Raw genomic sequence first — 25525 nt, 5'->3', positions numbered from 1 at the left:
TATTTTAATATCGGTATTTGGGATATCGAGTCTTTTTATTCCGATATTAGTTGGAACCCGATATTTTTACAGCGATACTTTAACTTAGTACCAAATCGATACTTTCGATTCGATATCGTGTCTCTTCTTAGATTTTGCAGATATAACTTTCATTTTCGGAACATAAATTCTTCAGAGCAGTGGAAATATTATTGTGTAAAAGTTTTATATAAATTCGACAAAATTTGAGCATTTTAAGGCAAACAATTGTTGAAAAAATAGCTAATTTTTTATTAGCAAAATGCTCGAAAACCGCTTGAATGATTTTGGTTTTGGTTTCTTTAATACAAAATATAAGGTTTTTCCTTTCGTTTGGTATATTGGAAGTAGTGGATGATATCTTCTAATGGCTTTATTCATAAAAACAAAATTGATTTAAAGGGCTTTATAAAGTGAAATTTTCATAAAATTTTTGTATTTATAAAGCAGTTAAAAGTGTGTGTTAATTTGATTCAATTATATGTGCATAAATGATTTTTAATACAAAATCACTTCATCTTTCTGGAAACATGTGCTTGCGCTGCAAGTGAGCGAGGAGACAAAAAGTATGTGTGTGTTTCGACTTTTGAGTAACAGATTTTGCAGCTCCGGGGAAATATTTATAATCTAATCGCGGCTTATGTACATATGTACATACATACGCGCATATGTTGATTGGAGTTAATGTGGATCTGATTCTCTTTTAGTAATCTATGTATTGAAATATCAATGCATAATACCCGAAAAATTTTTGTCTTATCAGATCTGTTATCAGATCGTTCGGTTTTACAAAATGAGGTATCAAATTAAAAGGCTTGGCCTGTTGATAATAACGTTTTATTTTTTCAAAAAGACTTGCTACCTGTTAAAAAATTTATTTCAAATTATCTATACGTTCAACCAATTATTACAGCATAAGTATCGATCGAAATGGTTTTTAAAAGGCTTTATTTCTTAATTATATGTGTGTGGGTTGCCACCTATTTAAAAAGTTAAATTGAATATATGAGACATTCTTTTTCATATCGGATACCATATTTCAGAAATGTCACACTTTCGATTGGCTCCAAATTTTTTTATGGGTTCTATACATGAAATAAGCTAACACGTGTTCGAGGATTTTTTTTTTGCTTTTTTCCTTGGAAATATGATCTGCCAAAGTTTGCATTTTTTCGTGATTCTGACTAATCATGTACTTCTTCAAATCGTTATATCTCGGTCTCTGCTCATTGTAGAGACTTCATCTTAACGTCGTTTTAAAGCTAAAGAAACGGGTTTAACATTTCTATATATAAGATGGTCAAGATTGTCCTAAAGCTAACTTAGCTATTAACAGTTGAACTTTTTGAGGTTGATTTGCATAGTGAAGACCAGTAAATTAAGGATTTTAAATTATACCATCGTATTCCCCGTTTAATTCTCTATAAAAGACGCGGTTAAAAAAATTGGGGGTTTTCAAGAACTATTTTTAAAATATTGTTCTTTATGACGAGATGGTTTATTTTGTGAGAATCAAAAATTTTTTGTAATTTCGAAACTTGTGTTGAGATATATTTAGTAAGGTGTTAAATATCGAGTTTGGCTCATATGCAATAGGTCAAATAAGCTACTTCAATATGGATATCAATTAAAATTGCTTTGAAGAAACTTTATTTCCAAACCACATGTAGGAGGATTGCCACCAGATTTAAAAATTAAATTCAACTTGAATTAACGGAATTAGAAAATTTAAATATGTATCACAATACAAGCGTGCTTTGAAAATACTTTGAACAGGGTTACCACCTGTTTCTTTTTTCTTCTTTTTTGGCGCTGTAACCGCCTAAGCGATTTTGGCCGAGTTCAGCAAAGCACGCCAGTCATTTCTCCTCTGTGCCAACTGACGCCAATTGGAAACGCCAAGTGAAGCCAAGTCCTTCTCCACCTGTTCTGTCCACCGCAGTGGGGGCCTCCCTCTTCCAGCAGAGGAAGCGGGTTCCGAGTTGAAGACTTTCAGAGCTGGAGCGTCGGTGTCCATTCGAACGACATGACCAAGCCAGCGGAGCCGCTGTCTTTTAATTCGATGCACTATGTCCATGTCGATGTACAGCTCATACAGCTCATCGTTCCATCGTCTGCAGTACTCGCCGTCGCCAACGCGTAAAGGCCCGTAAATCTTCCGCAAAATCTTTCTCTCAAATACTCCAAGAGCCGCCTCGTCGGATGTTGTCATTGTCCATGCTTCTGCGCCATATACCAGCACGGGCATGATGAGTGACTTATAGAGCGCGGTTTTCGTACGTCGAGAGAGGACTTTACTCCTGAATTGCCTACTCAGTCCAAAGTAGCACTTGTTGGCAAGAGTGATTCTACGTTGGATTTCAATGCTTACATTATTATCGGTGTTAATGCTGGTTCCCAAGTAAACGAAAATCTCTACCTTCTCGAAATTGTAACTGTCAACAGTGACGTGGGTGCCAAGGCGCGAATGTGCTGACTGTTTGTTTGATGACAGGAGATACTTCGTCTTGTCCTCGTTTACCACCAGACCCATTCGCTTTGCTTCCCTATCCAACATGGAAAAGGCAGAACAGACTTCGCGGTTTTTGTTAGCGATGATGTCGATGTCATCGGCATAAGCCAGCAATTGCACGCTCTTATAGTAAATTGTTCCTGATTTTTTTTTTTACCACCTGTTTACAAAGTTAAATATGACCTAAACTATACGTTAAATGAATTACCACAATATGGATATCAATCAAAGTGGCCTTGATACAACTTTGTTTCTAAACTGCACCCCGTTTACATAATCAAGTTCAACTTAAATTAAGGCTAGACTAAGACTAGAAAATTTAAAAATGTTTTCCGACATGAATGTTGGGGTTTGAAAATATTTTGGAGTGAGTTGCCATCTCTTTACAAAGTAAAATTTAATGTATACAATATATTAAATGAATTAGTACGATATGGATACCAATCTAAATGACCTTGAAATAACTTCCCGATATAAGTGCCAGACGAAAGAAGTTATGGTTTGAAAATATTTTGAAGAGGGTTGCCACCTGTTTACAAAGTTAAATTCAATGTATGCAATAGGTAAATGAATTACTACTACATATATGGATATCAAAATGGCTTTGAACAGATTTTATATCTAAACAACATCCAGGAGGGTGGCCACCTATTTTAAAATTATAATTCAACTTGAATTACGTATTCTGCAATTAAGATTAGGTGCTGTGGCTTTGATACAGCCCGCAGGTCAAGACGAAGGCGCCGGTGTGATCCAGTTTACTTGGGGTTATGGCACTTCTTATAATGTGTCATAACCACAATTGGGATAATGTAACATTTGAGCCTATTGCATATTTTCCAGCTATCAAGAAAAAACAAAAAAGCACCTAAAAACACGCTCAAGAAATGAAAAAAAAAAATCTATTAAAATTTTTTCTGCGCAAAAATACTTCCGTCGCTCTTTTCCAGCAACACAGAAAGGAGAATTCTAATTAGTAAGGGTTATAATAATCCCTAAACGCGGCCGAAGACCGCCTCCGCAGAAATAAGTTCTGGCCAAATATACTTCTGCACCTCCTTTCCGGCAACGCAGAAGGACAATTTCATTCAGTAAGCGTTATAATCCGTAAGCTCGGTCCAAGACCTCCTACAGAGAAAGAAGTACTACGCAAAAAATACGTCCGTCGCTCATTTCAGGCAACAAAGAAAGAAGAATTATACTTAGTAAGGGCTATAATTCCCAAGCGCGGCCGAACGCCACCTATGCAGAAAGAAGCACTGCGCAAAAATACTTCCGCCGCTCTTTTTCGGAAACACCGAAAGGATAATCCTACTTAGTGGGGGTTTATATCCCTAAGCCTCCCCCCTTCCTTTCCGGCAACGCAGAAAGGAGAAATCTACTTAGCAAGGGATATAATCCCTAAGCGCCACCGAAGGCCTCCTACGCTTGAAAAACTTCTGTTTAAAAATACCTCCGCCCTTCCTTACCGGCAACGCAGAATTCTACTTAGTAGTATAATACATAAGCGACGCCGAAGGCCGCCTATGCAGAAAGAAGTTCTGTGCAAAAATACTTCCGGCAACGCAGAAAGGAAAATTCTACTTAGGAAGGGATATAAGCCCAAAGCGCCGCCGAAGGACGCCCACGCAGAAAGCAGTTCTCTACAAAAATACTTCTGCCGCTCTTCTCCTTCAACACAGAAAGGATAATTCTACTTAGTATGGATTATAATAACCAAGCGCAGCCGAGGGCCGCCTACACAGAAAGAAATTCTGCGCAAAAATACTTCCGCCCCTCTTTTACGACAACGCAGAAAGGAAGATTCTACTTAGGAAAGGTTATAATTCCTAAGCGCCGCCGAAGAACGCAAACGCAAAAAGCAGTGCCGCTCTCCTTCGGCAACGCAGAAAGGAGAATCCTACTTAGTAAAGGTTGTAATCCATAAGCGCCTTCGAAGGCTTAAAACGTTCAGTATCAACGTTTTAATTTTAGTAATTTTTTTTTTATTTGATCACCATATTGGATCCGCCATTTGGAATTAAAAAAAATTGACTTTAGATTCGACCTCAAAAACTCCCGAGTACCGGTTTTCAAGCGAATCCAATCATTTTTTTAAAAGAATTAATCACCATTTTGGATTCGCCATTTTTAATTTTGAAAAAACTGACTTCAGATTCCTAATTAGCAACCCCAGAAACCCCCTGGTAACAAGTTCCAACCCATGACAACGCGTAAATCGTTCAGTATCAACGTTTCAATTTTACTAATGTCTTTTCGAGAGAATATTTTCGGGAACTAGGCCCATTCTAACTGTCCAAGACAGGTGTGTAATTAAGGGAATGTTCCCCAATAATACCAGAGTAATTATATGTAAAAACCACATTTTTAGCTGCATTTCAACATGTCACAAAAATAAAAAAATTGAGAACATCAGCGTTTTTATAAAAAACCGACCAGCGCGACCTCTAAAAAAACTTTTTTTTCATAATCAAAAAATGCGTGTCACTTTTCTCATCACAAATAACAATATTCTGATGTAGCGTTTATGAATTTCCAAAAAGAGTGTTTTTATGATCCACTATAGTGAACCCAATTGAAAATAAATATTTGGACTAAAAACGTACTAGATAGATGGCATTCTAGCCGAGATATTCCTGAAATTCTTATAAATTGGGAGAATGATAGATATCTATATATAAATATGCTACAATAAAATGTTGAAAGCTCTTTTTTGAGATCACTATTATATCTATAAAACTAATTACGTTGGGGAACTGAAACTTGACGCGGATGCATTAATTGTAAATACCCCACTTATGGCGAAAAGTGGTAGGCATTATAGAAGGGTGCGTGGTACCTCCAATACAAACTGAAATTCTCATATCGCTTATTTTGCAGAAAATTTACCCAATGGATCGTGCTGCAGCCGAAATATATAGAAACCCCATGTGTTTGTCTGCGTTGGCCCTATGTTTATTTTATACAAATTTACTTTCCAGATGGCTAAATGAAATTGTGTAAATTGTATAATTATGTAATTGTGTTTCTTCTGACGCCCTCATACACCCTTAATGCGATCTTCCATAAACCTCCGATTGACGAAATTTCTCTTAGCGGTCGTTATTGCAGCAGTAAGACTCAAAGAAACCAGTTCATAAATATTGTAACGAACCCCGTCTTCGGGTTCATACCTGGGGTATAACTCAGCGATGGGTTCACTCATAAAAAATAAAAAGATCACTTGGCTCGGACTTGAATTCTTACTGTGCTTTATTTGTTCACTTTCGTATGGTACAATTATTTCCCTGTTCCTGAATAGTGGAAGTGTTCACTACCCACTGTTCCTGCTTCGTCGAACGTTTAACACGACTCGACTGTATACCTAGCCGGTTCTATCTTCTTCGCTCTGCTCTTGTATAAACATCCTAAAAATAGTGGAAGTGTTCACTACCCACTACTCTTGCTTCGTCGAACGTTTAACAGGACTCAACTGTATACCTAGCAGACTAATTTTAACTAACTGAAGTGGTCACTGCCGGTTGCTACCTTAGTGGTCGTCTTACACAGCCCACTGCATACCTTCCTCTCTGGCTGCTCAGCCTCGAATGTCCCTTTAATTGCACGCGCCGCTGCTTTTATACTATTTTTCAAGCCGGCCTACAGTTACTTCTGCATTACCAAATCAATTGTATAAGTAGTTCATACTAATAACAATTCAAACATAAGTATTCTCTTCTTCTCTATTGGCGCTGTAACCGCCTAAGCGATTTTGGCCGATTCCAAAACAGCATGCCGGTAATTTCTCTTCTGTGCTAACTGAAGCCAATTGGAAATGCCAAGTGAAGCCAAGTGCATCTCCACCTGGTCTTTCCAACGCAGAGGAGGCCTTCCTCTTTCTCTGTTACCAGCATCGCGGCCCGCGTTGAATATTTTCAGAGCAGGAGCGTTTCTGTCCATTCAAACGACATGGCCAAGCCAGCGGAGCCGCTGCATTTAAATCGCAGCACTATGTCTATATCGTTGTAAAGCTCATACAGCTCATCGTTAAATCGTCTGCGATATTCGCCATCATCTTTCTCTCGAAAACTCCAAGAACCGCCTCATCGGATGCTTTCATTGTCCATGCCTCCGCGCCATAAACCAGCACAGGCATGATGAGTGCTTATAGAGTGTGATCTTTGTACGACGAGCGAGGACTTTACTTCTCAATTGCCTGCTCAGCCCAAATTAGCACTTGTTGGTAAAAGTGATTCTCCGTTGGATTTCAAGGCTGACATTATTATTGGCGTTAATGCTGGTTCCCAAATAACCGAAGTCGTCTACTTTTTCAAACTTGTAACTGTCAACAGTGACGTGGGTGCCAAGACGCGTATGCTCTGACTGTTTGTGTGATGATACAAGATACTTCGTTTTGTCCCCGTTCACCACCAGACCCATTCGCTTTGCTCCTTTATCCAATCCCGAGAAAGCAGAACAGCCGTAGCCCTTGTTTTTACCTATAATATCGATGTCGTCGGCATACGACAGCAATTCTACGCTCTTGTAAAGTATTGTGCCTGAGCGGTTCAGTTCTGCGGCTCTTATTATCTTCTCCAACATCAGATTAAAGTCACATGAAAGGGAGTCCCCTTGTTTGAAACCTCGTTTGGTATCAAACCGCTCGGGGAGCTCCTTCCCTATTCTGACAGAGCTGGTGGTATTGCTCAACGTCATTTTACACAGCCGTATTAGTTTCGCGGGGATACCAAATTCAGACATCGCGGCATAAAGGCATAAAGGTCGTGCTGTCGAAAACGGCTTTGAAATCGGCAAATAGATGGTGTGTGCCGATCCTATTCTCGCGGGTCTTTTCCAAGATTTGGCGTATTGTAAATACCTGATCTATGGTGGATTTTCCAGGCCTTAAACCACATTGATAAGGTCCAATCAGTTGGATGACGGTGGGCTTCAGTCTTTCGCACAATACACTCGATAGGACCTTATAACCTATGCTTAGAAGGCTGATACCGCGGTAGTTGGCGCGTATGGCGGGGTCGCGTTTCTTGTGGATTGGGCAGAGCACACTTAAATTCTAGTCGTCGGGTATACGTTCATCGGACCGTATTCTGCATACGAGTTGATGCATGGACCTTATCAGCTCCTCGCCGCCGTACTTGAATAGCTCGGCTGGCCGGCCGTCAGCTCCAGCAGCTTTGTGGTTTTTCAGCCGCGTAATCGCTATTCGTACCTCGTCATAGTCAGGCGGTGGGACAGGTACTCCATCATCGTCGACTGGGGACCCGGGTTCATCTTCTTCACTACTTTCAGCGCTGCTACCATTCAGTAGGTTGTAGTATTCCCTCCACAATTTAAGTATATTCTGGACACCGGTAATCAGGGCGCCATTTTTGATCTTACAGGAGTTCTCCACGGTCTTGAAACCTTCCGTAAGTCGCCTAACCCTCTGGTAGAATTTTCGGGCGTTCTTCCTGTCGGCCAGCATCTCCAGCTCTTCGCACTCACGTATTTCGGCCTCTCTCTTCTTGTTGCGGCAAATACTTCTAGCTTCCTTCTTTAGTTCCCTATACCGGTCCCACGTGGCTCGCGTTGGGCCCGATCGCAGCGTGGCCCTATAGGCGGCGTCTTTTTTCTGCGGCTTCTTGACATTCCTCATCGTACCAGTTGTTCTTTCGGGCTCGTTGAAATTCAACTACTTTTTCGGCGGCGATACTTAATGATCCGGAAATGTAGTTCCACTGCTCGCGTATGTCGGATTGTTGAAGAGAGTTCTCAGAGAGTAGGTGAGGTGAGGTCGTCTGTTGTGATTGCAGCTTTTCGACGTTAGGCTTTCCTTGCATCGTTGGGCGCACATTTTTTTGCTGCACCGAGGCGGTTGCGTATCTTGGCTACAACAAGATAGTGGACCGAGTCGATGTTTGGCCCTCGGAGTGTACGTACGTCTAAAACGCTTGAAGCGTGCCTTCCGTCTATCACAACATGATCGATTTGGTTTCTCGTTTTGGATCTTGAGACAGCCATGTAGCTTGGTGGATGTTCTTAAGCTGGAACCTAGTACTACATATTAACATATTTTGGGCCCCGGATGTTTCGTCATGGAGGCTGAATTTACGGACAGTGGCGCCAAAGATCCCTTCTTTGCCCACGTTGGCTTTAAAATCGCCAAGCACGATTTTGACATCATATCGGTGGCGGCGCTCATATGTACGTTCCAAGCGCTCATAGAAGAGATCCTTGGACGCCTCGTCCTTCTCTTCCATCGGGGCATGGGCGCAGATGAGCGAGTGTTGAAGAATCTAGCTTTGATGTGGATTGTGGCTAGACGTTCGTCCACTGGAGTGAACGCCAGTACTCGGCGACGGAGTCTCTCTCCGCCGCAGTTTTCTGCTCTGCTATCTTCCGGTTCTTTTGCGTGGAACGGTTTTAGCTAGCTAACATGCGCGGTTTCTCTCCTGCCTTTATGCATCTTATCCAATTCGACGATGACGGATGATAGAAAATTCTTTACTCGGTATGGTCCACTGAATTTTGGGGCGAGTTTGGCCGCAAAGTTATCTGCGGCCCTGGATAAGTGGTGTTCTTTCACCAGGACCCTGTCCCCAATCGCTGGATGCCATCTTCTTCTGCGCCAATTATAATACCGCGCCTTTTCGACTGATGCCCCTTCCTGATTGCGGAATTTTGAAAACTTCTCTCATTTTCGGTGTGGTTATCGTCTCACCTGTGCCAAACGTTTTCATCACATAGCGTGTTCGGCAGCCGCGGCTCACGTCCTTGTACCAGGAAGGAAGGGCTGTACCCAGTCGCATCGCAAACACTTGAGTTCAGAACCACCGTCATTTCTGGCAGCAAGTCGTGCCAATTTCGCTGCTCTTTGCCCGTAAACTGCGCCAACATCTTCTTCATGTTTCGGTTGACCCTCTCTGTTGGATTCTCTTGTAGTCGATAGGGTGCGGTTAGCTGCTGCTTCGCCGTCCAATTGCTGGGTAAGCGCTGCCCCTAGCCCGAAGTCGCTCACGTCAGTTGGCAACGTGAACTTTTGCGTGAAGTCTGGGCACGCTAATACCAGCGCTTCTGTGAACGAACCCTTCAAAGTTTCGAAGGCCGCTTGCTGCTCTGTGGACCACTTCCATCTGCTGCCTTTCTTTAACATCGCTGTCAGGGGATGAGCAATGTGTGAGAAGTCGGGTACGAACCGTCGGTACGAGGAAGCCACACCCAAAAATCTGCGTAGCTCTCGTACGTCCGTTGGTGCCTTCAACTCCTTGATCGCCGCTATCTTGTCTGAGTCGGTGTGAATCCCTTCTCCGCTTACGACATGGCCAAAGTACTTGAGTCGCTTTCGAAAAAATTCGCATTTTTCGGGGTTGATCAGGAGATTTGCTTTGCTTGAGATGTTGAATGTGTTCGCCCAGTGTCGAACTGGTGATCATAATGTCGTCCAAGTATGCGAATGCGTGTGGCTCACGTTCTGGGCCGATTACTCGGTTTAACACGCGATGGAACGTGACTGGTGCGGAATGTAATCCGAACGGCATTACACGCCACCGGAGTAATCCGCGCCCGTGAACGGTGAATGCCGTGTACTGCTTGCTTTCTTCGTCCATAGGGATTTGCAAGTAGCCGTTTTTCAAATCTAGACTGCTGATATACTTGGCACTTCGCAATCGGTCCAGGATGTGTTGGATGCGTGATATTGGGTACACGTCGGGCAAGGACCGTGCGTTTAACTAGCGGTAGTCTGCACATAACCTCCAGTTGCAGTAGTTCGTCGATTTCTTTATCAATTGCTTCTTGTGTTTTAGGATTACGTGGGATGTTTTGAGGTTCCAATCACCTTCTCGAAACTGCGCAGTTCTTCCTCAAGGAAAGCAATTATTTTAGCGTCTTTATCCGATGTCTGCGGCTTACCTATGGACTCCGCGTTGTTGTTAGCTTAGGACTCAGTGCTGTTCGGCTCGGTTTAAAATTCCCGAGGTTACACTACTTGAGACCCTACCCCTCGATTCTGATGGGGCCTCCGGTCGTTCCCCGGTAGTCCACGATACAGTCTCTCGTACGTAAGTCGCATCGACCACACTCCTAGCAAAATTCACGCCGCTCGTTGCGACATTCATACGCAAAATGTCCGTTCTCTCCACATCGCCTGCAAGTGGTTCTAGGATCTACGTAGCGTTGCTGGGTCCTAGGCGGGTCGTTTTGCTGAATTTGACGTAGGTGGACATCTCTTCTGCCCGGTTCTATCTCTCGTGTGTCTCCATTGTGATGATAACGCACTTCGGTGCGTCGGGATGGATTTGGTCTCGCCGTTGGTCGTTGTGGCTCCCTCTCTGTCGTAATATTCTCGAAATCTTCGAACAGACTCACCAATCCATCAAGCGTATCAAACTCGGTTCGCTTGGCGTATAGTTGGTACTCACTGCGACTGTTTCGGTAGATGCGATTCAGTTTTTGTTCTTCCGTGAGGTTAGCGTGTCTCGTCAGACTCTGAAGTGCCAACACGTGATCTTTGAATGATTCTCTAGGTCGCTGAGTACGCTGCCGTATGTCGTCATCCAGTCGTTCAAAGTAACGTGCACTCAGGAAAAACCGGAGGAAGTCTTATTTAAATCGACTCCATTGCAGCCAATGGCGATTGTTGTTCCGCAACCATACTAAGGTTCGGTCTTTAAGCAGTTCGGGTAGTGCTCGTGGTAGTAGGTTTGGGTCTACTTCGTACCCGTCAGGCAGCTCATCGACGCTTTCTATGAAGCTTAGGGGGTCTGCTCTGCCATCGTATTTGATTCCCCACTTTCTTACCCGATCCATGATACACGCGTTGGTCGGTGGCTGAACCGGTGGGTTGAACGGTGCGGTTGGAGTTTGAACTTCCTGTGTCTCATTTATGTTGTGGGTGCGGATGATCCTCCTCGGTTCATCCTGCTGCTACCGCCTGGGATGGGCTGGCCTACCACGATTGACGGCTTGCTATGCTTTGCTTCTAGCTCTGCGAAGCGGCTTTCGTATCTGGGATTTTGCCTCACAAAGGCGGCGAACTCCTTTCTTAGTTCATCGACGGTTCCGGTGCTGCTGAAGCCAAATTCCACTGCGTATGCTTACAAATCTTCTTTTACCAGGTAGTAAATCCAGATCACTTTCACCATGTTTTTTTTTGTGTTTGTTTTTTGTTTATTTATTTATTTATATATATTTTTTTTATTATTATTTATTTAATTTTTATTTTTTTTTGTGTCTCTGTCACTTTTCTTTTTTTTCTCCGATTTTATTATTTTTTTATATATTTGCTTCGGCTTCACTTCACTTCACTAATTTCTTTCATCTGCCTTTCGCATAACTTTATAACAGTCCCTGCTAGGGCGCCATTTGTAACGAACCCCGTTTTCGGGTTTATAACTCAGCGGTGGGTTCACTTATAAGAAATAAAAAGATCACTTGGCTCCGACTTGAATTCTTACTGTGCTTTATTTGTTCACTTTCGTTTTGTACAATTATTTCCCTGTTCCTGAATAGTGGAAGTGTTCACTACCCATTATTCCTGCTTCGTCGAACGTTTAACGCGACTCGACTGTATACCTAGCCAGTTCTATCTTCTTCGTTCTGCTCTTGTATAAACATCCTAAAAATAGTGGAAGTGTTCACTACCCACTACTCTTGCTTCGTCGAACGTTTAACAAAACTCAACTGTATACCTAGCAGACTAATTTTAAGCAACTGAAGTGGTCACTGCCGGTTGCTACCTTAGTGGTCGTTTTACACAGCCCACTTTATACCTGCACGCGCCGCTGCTTTTATACTATTTTGGGAGCCGGCCTACAGTTACTTCTGCACTAGCAAATCAATTGTATAAGTAGTTCATACTAATAACAATTCAAACATAAGTGTGTTACAATAGCAGACTCATTTGTACAATTCAGGATTTAAATATGTATGTATATACGTGTGTATATACATATATAATAATATAAAAGTTCAATATACTTAAAAAATTATGTTTGCGTATACATAAACATTAAATTCAAAATTTACAATTCATTTATATGTAGATAATACTTTAAAAAACTCCATAATTTGTGGAGGTCCCAAGCAGTGATCGGACTTCTACCACATTGTTGTAGATTTACCACTTTTTGGAGCATCCACCACATCTACCACACAAAGTCTGAAATCTACCACATATTCGCATTTTTGAGTAGTTTTAATTTAGCTCCACATGATTTTCTTTATTTTTTAATTTTAAGAGCAAAAATTGTCCAGCACTAAACACTATGTGATAACAAGTAGGGAAACGATATCGAACCGAAACTTTCGATATAGTACTCATTTACAGTATCGCTGTAAAAGTACCGGGCTGTAAAAATATCGCAATAAAAAGACTCGATATTCGAAATATCGATAGAAAATTCAAAAAATTATATCTGAATATTGGAGTCATTTTCTATTAAAGAATTAAAACTTTACACTTTAATAAGTACATCACTGAAGGCGCGCCACATACAAACCTAAGATAGTTCACATTTCTGCGCTTTAAAGCTCAAAATATATCAATTAGTCTGTTCCAATAGCAGTCCGGTTTACAGGATTTAGTCAGAACTTACAGGAAGTCATTCCTATTGACATAAAACCTGTAAGTGGGAACACTTTTGAGAGAGTAACTGAGCAACTGTTCCTAGTCAGAAGTTGCAGGATTTAGTCCGGAGTTTTTTTTTCCTGTAAGTTCATGAAAAGTGTCAAACGATCAGCTTATTTGCATGTGCAAACAAAAACAGAAAGCGGTGAAAGCAAAGAACCTTATATTTGTAAAAAAAAATGGAAGTAAACAACGAAATATTTGAATATGGACACATTTTAATAATTAGTTAGTGATATTTCAGCCAAATCAGTGTTGTACAAATGACATGTAAACAAACCGACTGACGTTTTTACAGGAAATAGTGCTTTTTGCGTTCCTATGCACTTCTGCATCTGTTCTCCTTTTACTCTCATTTGAGAGCGTAAAATTGTAGTTTGACAGTTCCACAGGTTTTAGTCCGAAGTTCAAAGGAACAGACTAAATATAGCTTTACATATAAATTCCAAAGTAAGTAGGGTTATAGTACGACATAGATTTGCAAGAAATGGAATGTCTAAAAACAGTATTAACAACAAAACTTTCAATAGAAATTATAGTAAGGGCAAATTTTTACATTTTGGAATTTTGATAATTAACTTTAAATATTTCAGATATTACTACAAAAAGTTCTATACAAATAGTCTTGCCCAATTTCCAGAGTTTTAAATTTTGACGTTTTCATTTTATTTTCTAATAATTTGTCATGCAAATGTATCATTATTCACATTAACTTTGTAATGTACATTTACGATTCGATACGTTACAAGGGTTCTGGTACTCGATTCCAAAAAATATCGTTTGAAAACTTTCGAGTAAAAAGTATCGGTATCGAATGGCAAAAATATCGATATTGTATCATATCGTATCGAAATTCGTGTCCCTAATAACAAGAATGATAGTATACAAGATTTCGAATTCCCGGCGGCGATGAGATTTCTCAAGTAAAAGTAAACAAAGCCGAATGGGAGGAGAAAAGAAACTGTCAAACAGTGAATTTTCTCAATATTAAATTTTTCGTCGGGAAACGTGATTTTACATACTGTGTTAAATTGCAAAATATATGACTTATAAAAAGAACAAATAAAGAAAATGTAAAAAATCGGCGATTTTTGTGAAAATTAGCGCATTACAGTGCATCTAAAGTTTTTAACCCGTTGTTTACTTTTACTTGAGGGTAGTCAAAATTGGCAAAACTCAAGTTAAAAGTTTTTTCTAGAGATTCGAATTAAAAAGTTTTCCGTTAAGGTGAAACCTTGCAGATTTTTTTAAATGTTTGTAAAAAGTTTGATCCGAAACCTGAGATCTACCACATTTTTTCTAAATCTACCACATGTTTTTCCAGAATCTAACACATAGAATTTTTATTAAGTCCGATCACTGGCCCCAACGCCTATGATTTGGGGTGTTCACAATATTAAGACGAATTTTAAAAGTGGCGAATCGGAAAGGAAAGATACGACCACATTCGTCCAAGAAGGAACACGTAAGGTAAATCAATGGCTTTATTTTAACGATATTCAAGAGATCACACGACTCATTTAGCCAATGTACAGAAAAACTTTTCATCCTGCGCGACAGCGAGGATCCTTGCCCTCCCTAAACAGAAAACGTAATCTGTGCTCTTGAATTTCCTTATATGGACTTTTATTGGCTTACGCATTGGACCAATATTGTAATTGCAAGATCATAGAATATTATGCGCGCTTGGCAGAGGTTTCACCGGTGGCAATAAGACCATCGGTAAAGCTCATGACATCAAAAGCGATTATTATTCCATACGGCATCAGAGCGCTACTATTATTGGCCTATGTGTGAGGAGGATTCTGCTCTTTAGTCGTTTTAACTTTTTTTCTTTACAGACCGTTTTTGCTTTTAAACGCTAATTTTGCATTGGCCCACGCAAAAGTTCTTATTAGGAGCCGCGAAGCAAGCGGAAATTGGCTAGTTCTCATATAAAAATGTAAGATTATCGTTAATTTCTTCATGATCCAATGATCGGATTTAAACCAAATTAGTAAGTGACCACTTGTGAGGTAACACCTTTCCTTAAAAAAAAAAGTAAGTGCGCCTGGGCCACACTGGAGAAGTGAAACTTACGTTACTTATCTATTATGTCTCATAATCAATGTATACATACACACATCTGCTTTTGCTTCAGGTTATATTTTTTCGATTTTTTCTATCTAGATCCTTACCTCTACTCGTTTTAATAACATTCATGTTATTCTGTTTTTCCATTATCTTTATTTTTATCTTTATACTCTATCGATAACAAAATCGATAATAACGTCAAAGAAAATATCGCTAACAAACCCGATAGAAATATCGACAACCAAATCGACGACGAATTCGATAAAAATTTCAATAGCAAAATCAATAAATATCGATAGCAAAATCGAGAAATATCGATAACAAAATCGATAAATATCGATAACCAAATCGATAAATATCGATAACAAAATCCATAAATATCGATAACAGAACTGACAAGTATTGATAACAAAATCGATAAATATCGATCACAAAATCGATAAATACCGATAACAAAATCGATACATATCGACAACTAAATCCATAAATATCGATAAATATTGATAACAAAATCAGTAAATACCGATAACAAAAACTATAACAAAATCGATAAATATCGATAACAAAATCGATTAATATCTATAAAAAGTCGATAAATATGGATACCAAAATCGATAAATATCGATAAAAAAACCCATTAAAAAATATCGCTACCAAATTACCAAAAATATCGATTACAAAATCGATAACAAATCGATAAAAATATCGATAAAAAATAGATTATATCGATAAGTTACGAAAATATCAATAGCAAAATTGATAACACTATCGATAAAAATTTCGATAACAATATCGATAACAAAACCGACAAAAATATCGATTATTTCATCGAGAAGTCTCGAGAATCCCGAAAATTTCTGAAATCCCAAAATGGTTTCCAGATTCTATGTCTTTCTCTATATCCTTTCCTTTTTAATTACCTTTATTTTAACCTCCTCGTCTTTACTTTTATGGGTATCCTCATCCTTATCTTTGTTTTTACTTTTGTGTTTATCATTTGCTTCGTCTACATATTCCCCTTTGCCTTTGCCCTTAAGTAAAGTTTTTAAATTTACCTTGGTCTTCATGTTTGCCTTTATCTTTACGCATCTTTGTTTTTGTTTTTTATTTTTACCTTTGCCTTTATCCTTTCCTTTATCTATGTACGTACTCTCCTTTACTTTCATTCTTGCATTGGTCTTTTTCTAGGTGTTATTCTTTAACCTTTTATTAGCAAATTTTTGTTAAATTAATACGATATGCGTACATACAAGAAGCACTTGTTTCAGTCCCAACCATTTCCGTTGCATCATTTCCATTGCATCATTTCCGTTGCACCATTTAAGTGTGAAATTTCCGTTGAATTTGCCAATTTACTCCCAGCCAACCAACCGCCGCTAAAGAAGTTTCACTTCAAAAAGAACTATAGAAATTGGTTAACGTGGTCCAAAGTTATGCGGTAACATACATAAAAAGGATGAGTCCAGCGCCTTCGTCTTGACCTGCGGGCTGTGTCGGAGCCACAGCATCTAACTTTAATATTATTAAAGCTCGGAACACTTTGACGACAGCAAGCGACAAGCAGCATCTGTCAAATTTTAAATACACACGTTCTTACGGACACAATTATTTTGACGACAGCACGACATCTTGGCTGCAGGACTGCAATTGTCGACGTCGCCAAATTAAATCTATTTCTAATTTTGCCGGCGACAATGAGTAGATGTAGTGCTGCAAAATTAAATTGTCGCAAAATTAATCACATATTCTTGATTGTTCATGTTTTTTCTTATTTACTTAAATAAAAATACACAATTTGTGAAATAAATATACCAAAATGTCAAACTTTAAAATCAGCTATTTGCTATGTCGCTGAGGTCTTCAAAATGTTTAAGAAGCTGGCTTCAAGGCGACATTTGTCGACAAAATGATGTCGCTGTCGATACGTCGTGAAGTTGCAGTCGTCAAAGTGTTCCGAGCTTAAGATCGCATTCATGTTAAAAACGATACATGAAATAAATATTCGTTTTGATTGTATTAAATTGAATTTCACAAAGCAATATGAATTGCAAAATATTAATAATTAGTAATCGAGAAGCAGAACCCCATTAACTTCAATTATATATACCATCAGCTTATATATATATATATATCACTACTTCGATTCATTTTATTTCCTTTCATACTGCAGAAATTTGTATTACTTTTTATATCAGCCTAGTTCCCCATATTAATATTCTTCTTCGTGTTCTTCTCGCCTTCATCTTCCGATTTTTGCATAAGTTAGCTAAGACTTCTGAAACAGCTGGCAACCCTCCTAAATATAGTTAAGAAATAAGGCCTTTTTAAGCCCGTTCCATTTGGCACCCGTATTTTAAATAATTGCTTTAACTTATTAAATAATTTGAGTTTTCCTCTTTAAACAGGTGGCAACCCTTTCTAAATATTCAAACTAAGGATATCTTGCCACCTTCGTTTCACGTTATTTTATTATTGCAAGTAACTTATGCTAATTCTAATTTTAAAACAGGTGGCAACCCTAGTCAAAATGTTTTAAAACCAAAACCTTGTTAAATCTTTTTCGACTGACACACATATTGCGATAGATATTTAAAATGTGTATCTCATTCACTTAATTCAAGTTGAATTTAATTTCTAAAATATATGGCAACCCTTAAATAAAGTTCAGAAAAAAAACATTTTTAACCCATGTCAATTTATACTCATACTTTAATATGTAATTCATTTGACTTCTTAAATAATTTAAGTTTAACTTTTCACACAGGTGGAAACCCTCTTTAATGTTATAAATGCTCAAACTAAATATTTCTTAATACTCCTTCGTTTGACGCCAATATTTCAATATTTCACATAATTTAATTTAATTCGACTTATTAAACAGATGGCAAACCTGTTCAAATTAATTTTAAACCAAAACCTCGTTAAACCTTTTTCGTCTGACACTTGTATTGTGGTAGATATTTAAATTATCTAATACTCTTAACTCAAATTTATTTTAATTATAAAATCAGGTAGAAACCCTCTTACATGTAGTTTGGAACAAAAGTTTCTTCAAAGCAGTTTTGATTTATATTCATATTGAAGTAATTTATTTAACCTACTGCTTATATTGAATCTAACTTTGTAACAAGGTGGCAGCCTTCTGCAAAATGTTTTCAAACTACAACCTCTTTCGTCTGACGTCCTTATCATAATATATATTTAAATTTTCCGCCTTTCTTAAATTCAACTTACTTTTTGAAACAGGTGGCAACCCTCCAACATATAATTAAGAATTAAAGCCTTTTCAAAACCATTTCGATCACTACTCATGGTGTAATAATTGATTTAACTTAAAAATAACTTTAACTTAATTTTTTATCAGGTGGCAACTCTTTTTGAAAAAATAAGAAGTTATTGCACCTCCACAGGCCAAGCCGTTTAATTTTGTTACAGATCTGATATGATGAAAACGTTTTCGCGTATTATGCATTCATATGTACATAGATTACTAAAAGAAAAACAGGTCCACATTTACAGCAATCAACATATGCACCTATGTATGTATTTACATACATACGCTGCGATTAGGTTATAAATCCATCCAGCCATCTGTTAGTCAAAAGCCGAAATACCTACACACAAATACTTTTTTTCTCTTTCTCTCTCTTAGCGCATGCGCGTGTTTGCTAAATGATGACGAAGTGATTTTGTATGGAAAATCATTTATGCCCACATATTTGAATAAAATAAACATACTTAGAAGTCATCAACCAATACTTCCTATATACCAAACGAAAGGAGAAAACTTGAGTTTTCGATTAAAGAAAACAACAAAAAAATCATTCGAACGGTTTTCAAGCGTTTTGGTAATAAAAAAATTTGAAAATATTTTCAACAATTTTTTGCCTTAAAATGCTCAATATTAGTTGCATTCATATAAAATTTATACACGATAATATTTCTATTGCTCCAAAAAAAACTGTATCCCGAAAATTAAAGTTATATCTGCAAGCACTTTAAAGGCTCAAAATTTACCACATAATAAGCCAATACTACGACAGAAACCGAATTGGTTACTTACAAAAATGAATCAGTCGATAGGTTTGGGATTTTATCTTTGAAACGCCACACTTTTCTTTGAAATCGCTTCATTAGTTCTCGTGCAGTGAGGGTTTTCGTGGAGGTCTACAAATTACAACTCAAACATTTGAGCATACCCAGCAAAAAACACGATTACCACAGGAACGGAAGTGGAAACGAGCTAGGCGATAGGAATCGCTTACACTTTCGCTTCAAGAAGGCCTTATTTTAACATGGGCATGTCATTGGCCGTAAGCCCTTAACCACAGCATTACCTTCGAACGAAGGGTGAACGCATGGATAAACCGAATCCAGAGAAGCGAACAAAGAATACCTTATACAATTTTCTGACCGACAACGAAAACATCTTGAAAATGAGTTTTGGGATTGTGGGCTGAAGGCTGTTCACACCGACTGTTGGTGTTTTCGTTGACATTTCTTACATCCTTTGTTTACAGTTTTGCTGCACAAATACAAAACCAAAATACTTTTCCTTCAATTTCTTTTCATTAAAACCCTTTTACTTGCATGCTTATTATATTTTGGTCAGCCAATTAACAATAAATCCGAAATGGCGTATTAAAGATGATAAAATATGACTTCCATTTCGATAAATAATCGAAAAAACTAGTGCAGACACCGATTGGAATGAGTGGAATGTAAGTTTTCAAGTGGTTTTCAGCGAAAACTTGTTTTCGTTTGACAGATTTTACATTGACGAAAACACAAGTTTTAGGTCGAAAACCAGTTTTAGCAACGAAAACATGTCTTCAATGTCGGTCAGAACATGGTATTACAAAGAAACTAATGTAGAATGCCTAGATAAGTACATACTTATTTATATTGAATTAAAATCAGAAAATGTCTTAAAAGATTAAAATTAATTAAAATTTATATAAATCAGTTTTTATACATACATATGTGTAGATTGTTTTATTTAAGTAATTAAGAGTTCAATTAAAATTAATAGTTAATAAGAATACAAAAGTATTTAAATGGCACATCTTCAAATTGAATTTGCTATCTCGCCGACACGTCTTTTCGGTTTAATCGCCGTCGTTGAACTCAACTCGTCTTTCGTCGTTTTTCAAATCGTCTTCTCTCTTGCGTCTTCATCGTCTTCTCGTCGATACATGGCTGTTCACGTCTTCTTCTTGTTGAATGTAAGCTTCACAATATATTCCCACATATGTATGTATTTAGGTATTTATATTTTACTTAAAAATCGGTATGCACGTACATGCATATTTAATTAAGCTTAAAATTGTACTTCCTCACTCTTGTACTTCACTTCATTGACTGACTTCAACTTCGCTGCAAATTGAACAAGCAAAACACGATTTTTATGCGAGACAAATTTTCACAGAAAGTAACGGTAGAAAAAGAATTTTTGGATATTCATTCTATTTTTCAGCAGACTACGATACAGCATTCTACTTTGATTCCCCGAAATGAAGCAAAGAAGCGAAATAAAAAAAAAATATTGTAGGACATTGTACTTTGCTTTCCCTGAAATGAAGCAAAGAAGCGAAACAAATAAAATATTGTGGGACATTCTACTTTGTATTCCCTGAAATGAAGCAAAGAAGCGAAACAAATAAAATATTGTAGATATTCTACTTTGCGTTCCCCGAAATAAAACAGAGAAGCGAAATAAATAAAATATTGTAGGACATTCTACATTGCATTACCAGCAATGCCTAAATGAAGCGAAAAAAAATCGAAGGCATTATAACGTTATTTCTTCTAGAACACGTTAACACTAAAGCGATTACCGATTTTTTGCAAAGAAGCGAATTTAAAAAAAAAATATTATGGGACATTCTACTTTGCATTCTCCGAAATGAAACAGAGAAGCGAAATAAATAAAATATTGTAGGACATTCTACTTTCCATTACCGGCAATGCCTAAAAGAAGCGAAAAAATTCGAAGACCTTATAACGCTATGCTTTCTAGAACACGTTAACACTAAAAGCGATTACCGATTTTTTTCTAGGTAGCCTCCATATAGAAACGTAAGACGTATTCTTGGTGAAAAAAAAATATTCCGACGAGTTGATAACCTTTCCTTTTTGTGAAATGGGTTAAAAAGACTTACGTTACAAATAGTTTTGCACCGAAAACACATGGATAATGAAGATTATAGGAAACTGCTTTATTGTGAAGAAGGCCGAAAATGCTCGAAGTAAACCAAATTTTTCCAATTTTTAGCCTGGTGGATTCCGCGCCAAACAACTTTATCGTATTATGGACATTACCTTACAAGATGATGCCGACTTTATTTACATTAAAAAAGGTAATCACTGATTATTGCGTCGAATACTTTTTTATTAACTTCAAAGTAACACAAGCCAATCGAAGACAAGCAAGTATAATGCAACAAATTGAGGCCCTTAAATATAAACAGCCCTTAATTTCACGTTGTTCTTTTTAAATTTTCATTAATTTAACGGTGTCTCAGGATTAAGTGAATTCTCATATTTGAGAGAAGGAGATTTGTGTTAATATTTATATTGTCTCATACCACAAAATATGTATGACCCAGATATAATCAAAAACCTGAGAAAACATTTTTCCCCTCTGTTTCGTATTCGGCGAGTTGGGACATATGCTTTTAATTTTATACACTTTATTTTTTGATTTTTTAATCCCGGGCCCGAGTTTTCTCTCCACGGCCCTGTATGTATGTACTCCTACCTATCTGTAAATATTCATTGATTTGTAACGGAATTCGGTTTGGTTTTCTGTTGTAAAAGAGCACTATTTGTGTACATTAGGGTGGTCCCAAAACAGTAAAGTCGGAATTGTAATAATCTCACCCCTAGGATTGTTCTATATCGAAAAAACTATATCCCTATATTTCTATTTTAAAATAAAAAATATTTAGAGGTCGCTCAAAGCGCTGAAAGTTTTGTATGTATTTTTATATAGGGAAAAGCAACTTTTCGTAGAAATGGTGTTGAATTCTTGAAAACCAATATTTTTCGATCGGAAAACCCTGGTTCTCTTCAGGAGACTTTCAATAATAATACCCAATTGTTTATTTAACCATTTTTTAATACTAACGATTTTTTTTGGTCTGCCCATTGCATTTTTCGGGGTTTTTGTGGGTTTTTGGCGGACCCATAAATTATAGTTGCGATGAAAAAATTGTTAAATAAACAATTGGGTACTATTATTGGGAGTCTCCTGCAGATAAACAGTTTTCCGATAGAAAAATATTGATTCTTAAGAATTCTATACCATTTCTACGAAAAGTTGTTTTTTTCCCCATGTAAAACACATGGAAAACTTTGGGCGCTTTGAGCGACCTCTAACTAATTTTTGATTTCAAAATAAAAAATAGGGATATATTTTTTCGGTATAGAACTATCGTAGGGGGTGAGAGCATAAAAATTCCGACTTTACTTTTTCACATGCATTTTTGGACCACCCTAATGTACATACATACATACATATATAGCCAGTCTCGGTGGGGTGTTATTATATGATTAGGGTGGAAAAATTTTGTATGTACTCACATAGCAAATGAAATCACATAAAATCGATGATTTAGCGAACTTGTTAAACTGCCACTTATTTTTTACAAAATGGTAATTGGATACTATTGATTTATAAAATTATTTCCTCTTTTGCCACTTTGTTAGTTTTTATCTCAATTAATAATGCAATTGTAAGATAAGGTTGTTTCAATGAATCTACTAACATATATGTATGTATATACTTGCACATATAACATTTACTTGCGAATAACATTAACTGCACTTAACTTTAGTAATAGTTCTCATACTTCCAAGTTTCGGATTTACTATTTTTTATCTGTTTTTATTTGTTAATAATTTGTCAAAAACAAAAATATAGGTTTTCACATCAAAATGAAAATATTCTTTTAAGAGGCGCAATCTATTATTTGTAAATGTTTTTTATTTCCACTGACATTGATTTCTATAAAGCGCAATCGCGTAACGGGGTAAATACAAAACAATATTCACACATGCATATGTACAGTAATGAAAATGGAGCATGCTCAGTAACATGTCATTTATATAGCCTAACAATGTTACAACTTCCACAGGGTTGTAAAGCCAAAGCTGGGAACGATGAATTGGTCATATTAAAACAAGTAATTTTTAAGCAAAAAACAAAACCGACTTCAATTCTCATATAAAACTTTAAGATTATCGTAAACCAAATTAGTATGGGACCACCTGTGGGGTAACGCCTTTCCTTTAAAAAAAGAATTATGAAGATCGGTTGACGCAGTCCAAAGTTATGCGGTAACATATGTACATAAAAAAAATATTCCGACGCATTGATAACCTTCTCCTTTTTGTGAGTCAGTTAATAAGTGAATTTTCATCTTTTGAAAAACATATGTATATTAGCAATTTTTTATATATATTTTAATAAACTGTAGTAAATTTTAACAGTTTACACCATATTAGATTAGATTATATTAGGATGAATCAGATTTGATTCCATTAGACGATGCACAGTAGTAGCCTTGTAGAGAGAAGTGGACAAAATTCAATTTCTCAGAAACGGATGAACATATGAAAACCAAATTTTTCACATTAGTGTCCGACTATACGACTCCCCTTTCAGGTAAATTAAGGTTGTAGGAGCTCCCCCCCCCCCCAACTATAGAAAAGCTGGGTTTTAAGGCACTAAAAACTTGAAAAAAAGGCAAAATGAGCTTTGAAAAAGGCAAAAAAAGCATATTTTTTTAGTTTTGTTATGTACTTCCTTTATTTGCAATGTGCATGCCCAATTAAAGATATTAAAAAATACATACAGTGGTGAAAAAATTATAGCCGAACCACTTTTTTCCAAGTTTTAAAGTATTATTTTTGTTGTTATTTAATTTTGTTTATTTTTTTCTAAAAATATAGTTCATTCTTTAACAAACCCCGTGTAAATCCAAGTTTCCAACTTTGTGCAATATTAAAAAAAAAATCAACAAACTTTCCTACATATATCGAGCTATTTAAAAATTCTAAAAAATCAATCCTAATTGTTAGCCATTTGAAACTTGTACTGTATTCTACTAGAATTCGATGGGCTACAAAACTACATACTCAGAATCTAATTAAAAAACTCGAAATTTTTACGAAAGTTTTTTGATTTTTTTTTAATTTTATAAATTTCTAAGACAGTGACACTTGATTGGTACATTTGTACAGATTTGTACATTTTTATATTGCTCTATTGGTACAAAATAAAAAAATTTGTAACATTTTTTTTGTCAAAAGATTGGTACAATCAGCGGTGTTCTATTGAAAAGTTTCAACGAATTAATATTCGTGATTGGGATAAAGAAAAATATTTGGGTATTCACACTAGAGCTGGAGAAACATCGATGGAAATATCGATGCATCGATGTTTTTATATAAGCTGCTAACATCAATATTTTTTCTCAACATCGATGTTTTTGCCAATTGCAAACCTATTTTATTTGGCGCGTAAAAAGGCAAAAGGTAAAAAAGTTGCGGTTTTTCCGGCGGGATTACCAAGTTTAGTATATTTTAAGACTTCTACCAAAATATTTTGGAAAATTATTAAGATTTACGTGAGCGGGACCGGTTTGAAAAGACCTCTAAAAATGAGGTTTTTTATGAATAAAAATAGTTTCTTAAAGGATTTTTTGGAAAAAATCCTCTCAAATGACAAAACAGTTTAAGCTTAAAAAATCTACATAAAAATATTAAAAAATTGTATAATCGGATAATCGGAATCATAATAATAAGAATTTTGATGCTGTTTTTTAACCCTTTTCAGAGATTTGTGTAAGAAAAACTTGAATAACTGCTCCAAAACTTTACCGATATAGACTTATGATGTATTAGTGGAAAGGTATTTTCTCACTCTTTATTTCTTTTCAAAAAAACTCATTCGTTTATTTTACCTTCCTCTTTCATACTTTGAATGAGCTTATTCGCCAAGAAATTAAAAGGGTGAGAAAATACCTTACTAATGATACCTCATAAGTCTAAATTGGTAAGGTTTTGACTGAGTTATTCAATTTTTTCTTAAACCAGTCTTTGAAAAAGGTTCAAAAACAGCATCATAAATCTAATTATTATGTTTCTGTAGAATTTTTTTTTTTAATATTCTTATGCAAACTTTTTAAGCTTAAACTGTTTAGTCATCTGAAGTGATTTTTCAAAAAATATCAAAAAAAATCTGTTTTTATTAATAAAAAACTCAATTTTTAGAGGTATTTTCAAATCCGTCCACCTAACGTAAATCTTAG

At 36.8% G+C, this 25525-nt stretch overlaps 2 protein-coding genes across 2 annotated transcripts in view; both read right to left on the bottom strand.

The window, feature by feature from the left end:
* The window catches only part of LOC118735044 (cyclin-dependent kinase 5 activator 1), a gene marked incomplete at its 3' end in the record, with an annotated part of 199274 nt that extends 176019 nt beyond the window's left edge, over positions 1-23255 (bottom strand). Inside the window, 1 exon segment of the mRNA XM_036464636.1 lies at positions 22794-23255.
* Positions 1-25525, bottom strand: part of LOC118736065 — an 83696-nt gene that overhangs the window by 23178 nt on the left and 34993 nt on the right. The gene's annotated exons all lie outside the window — the stretch shown is intronic.

This window comes from Rhagoletis pomonella, unplaced genomic scaffold, assembly GCF_013731165.1.
Source record: "Rhagoletis pomonella isolate Grant_MI unplaced genomic scaffold, Rhpom_1.0 Rhpom_scaffold_00003, whole genome shotgun sequence".
Lineage (NCBI taxonomy): Eukaryota > Metazoa > Arthropoda > Insecta > Diptera > Tephritidae > Rhagoletis > Rhagoletis pomonella.
The sequence above is the reverse complement of the archived record's forward strand: the minus strand, read 5'-3'. Positions and strand labels throughout refer to the sequence as shown.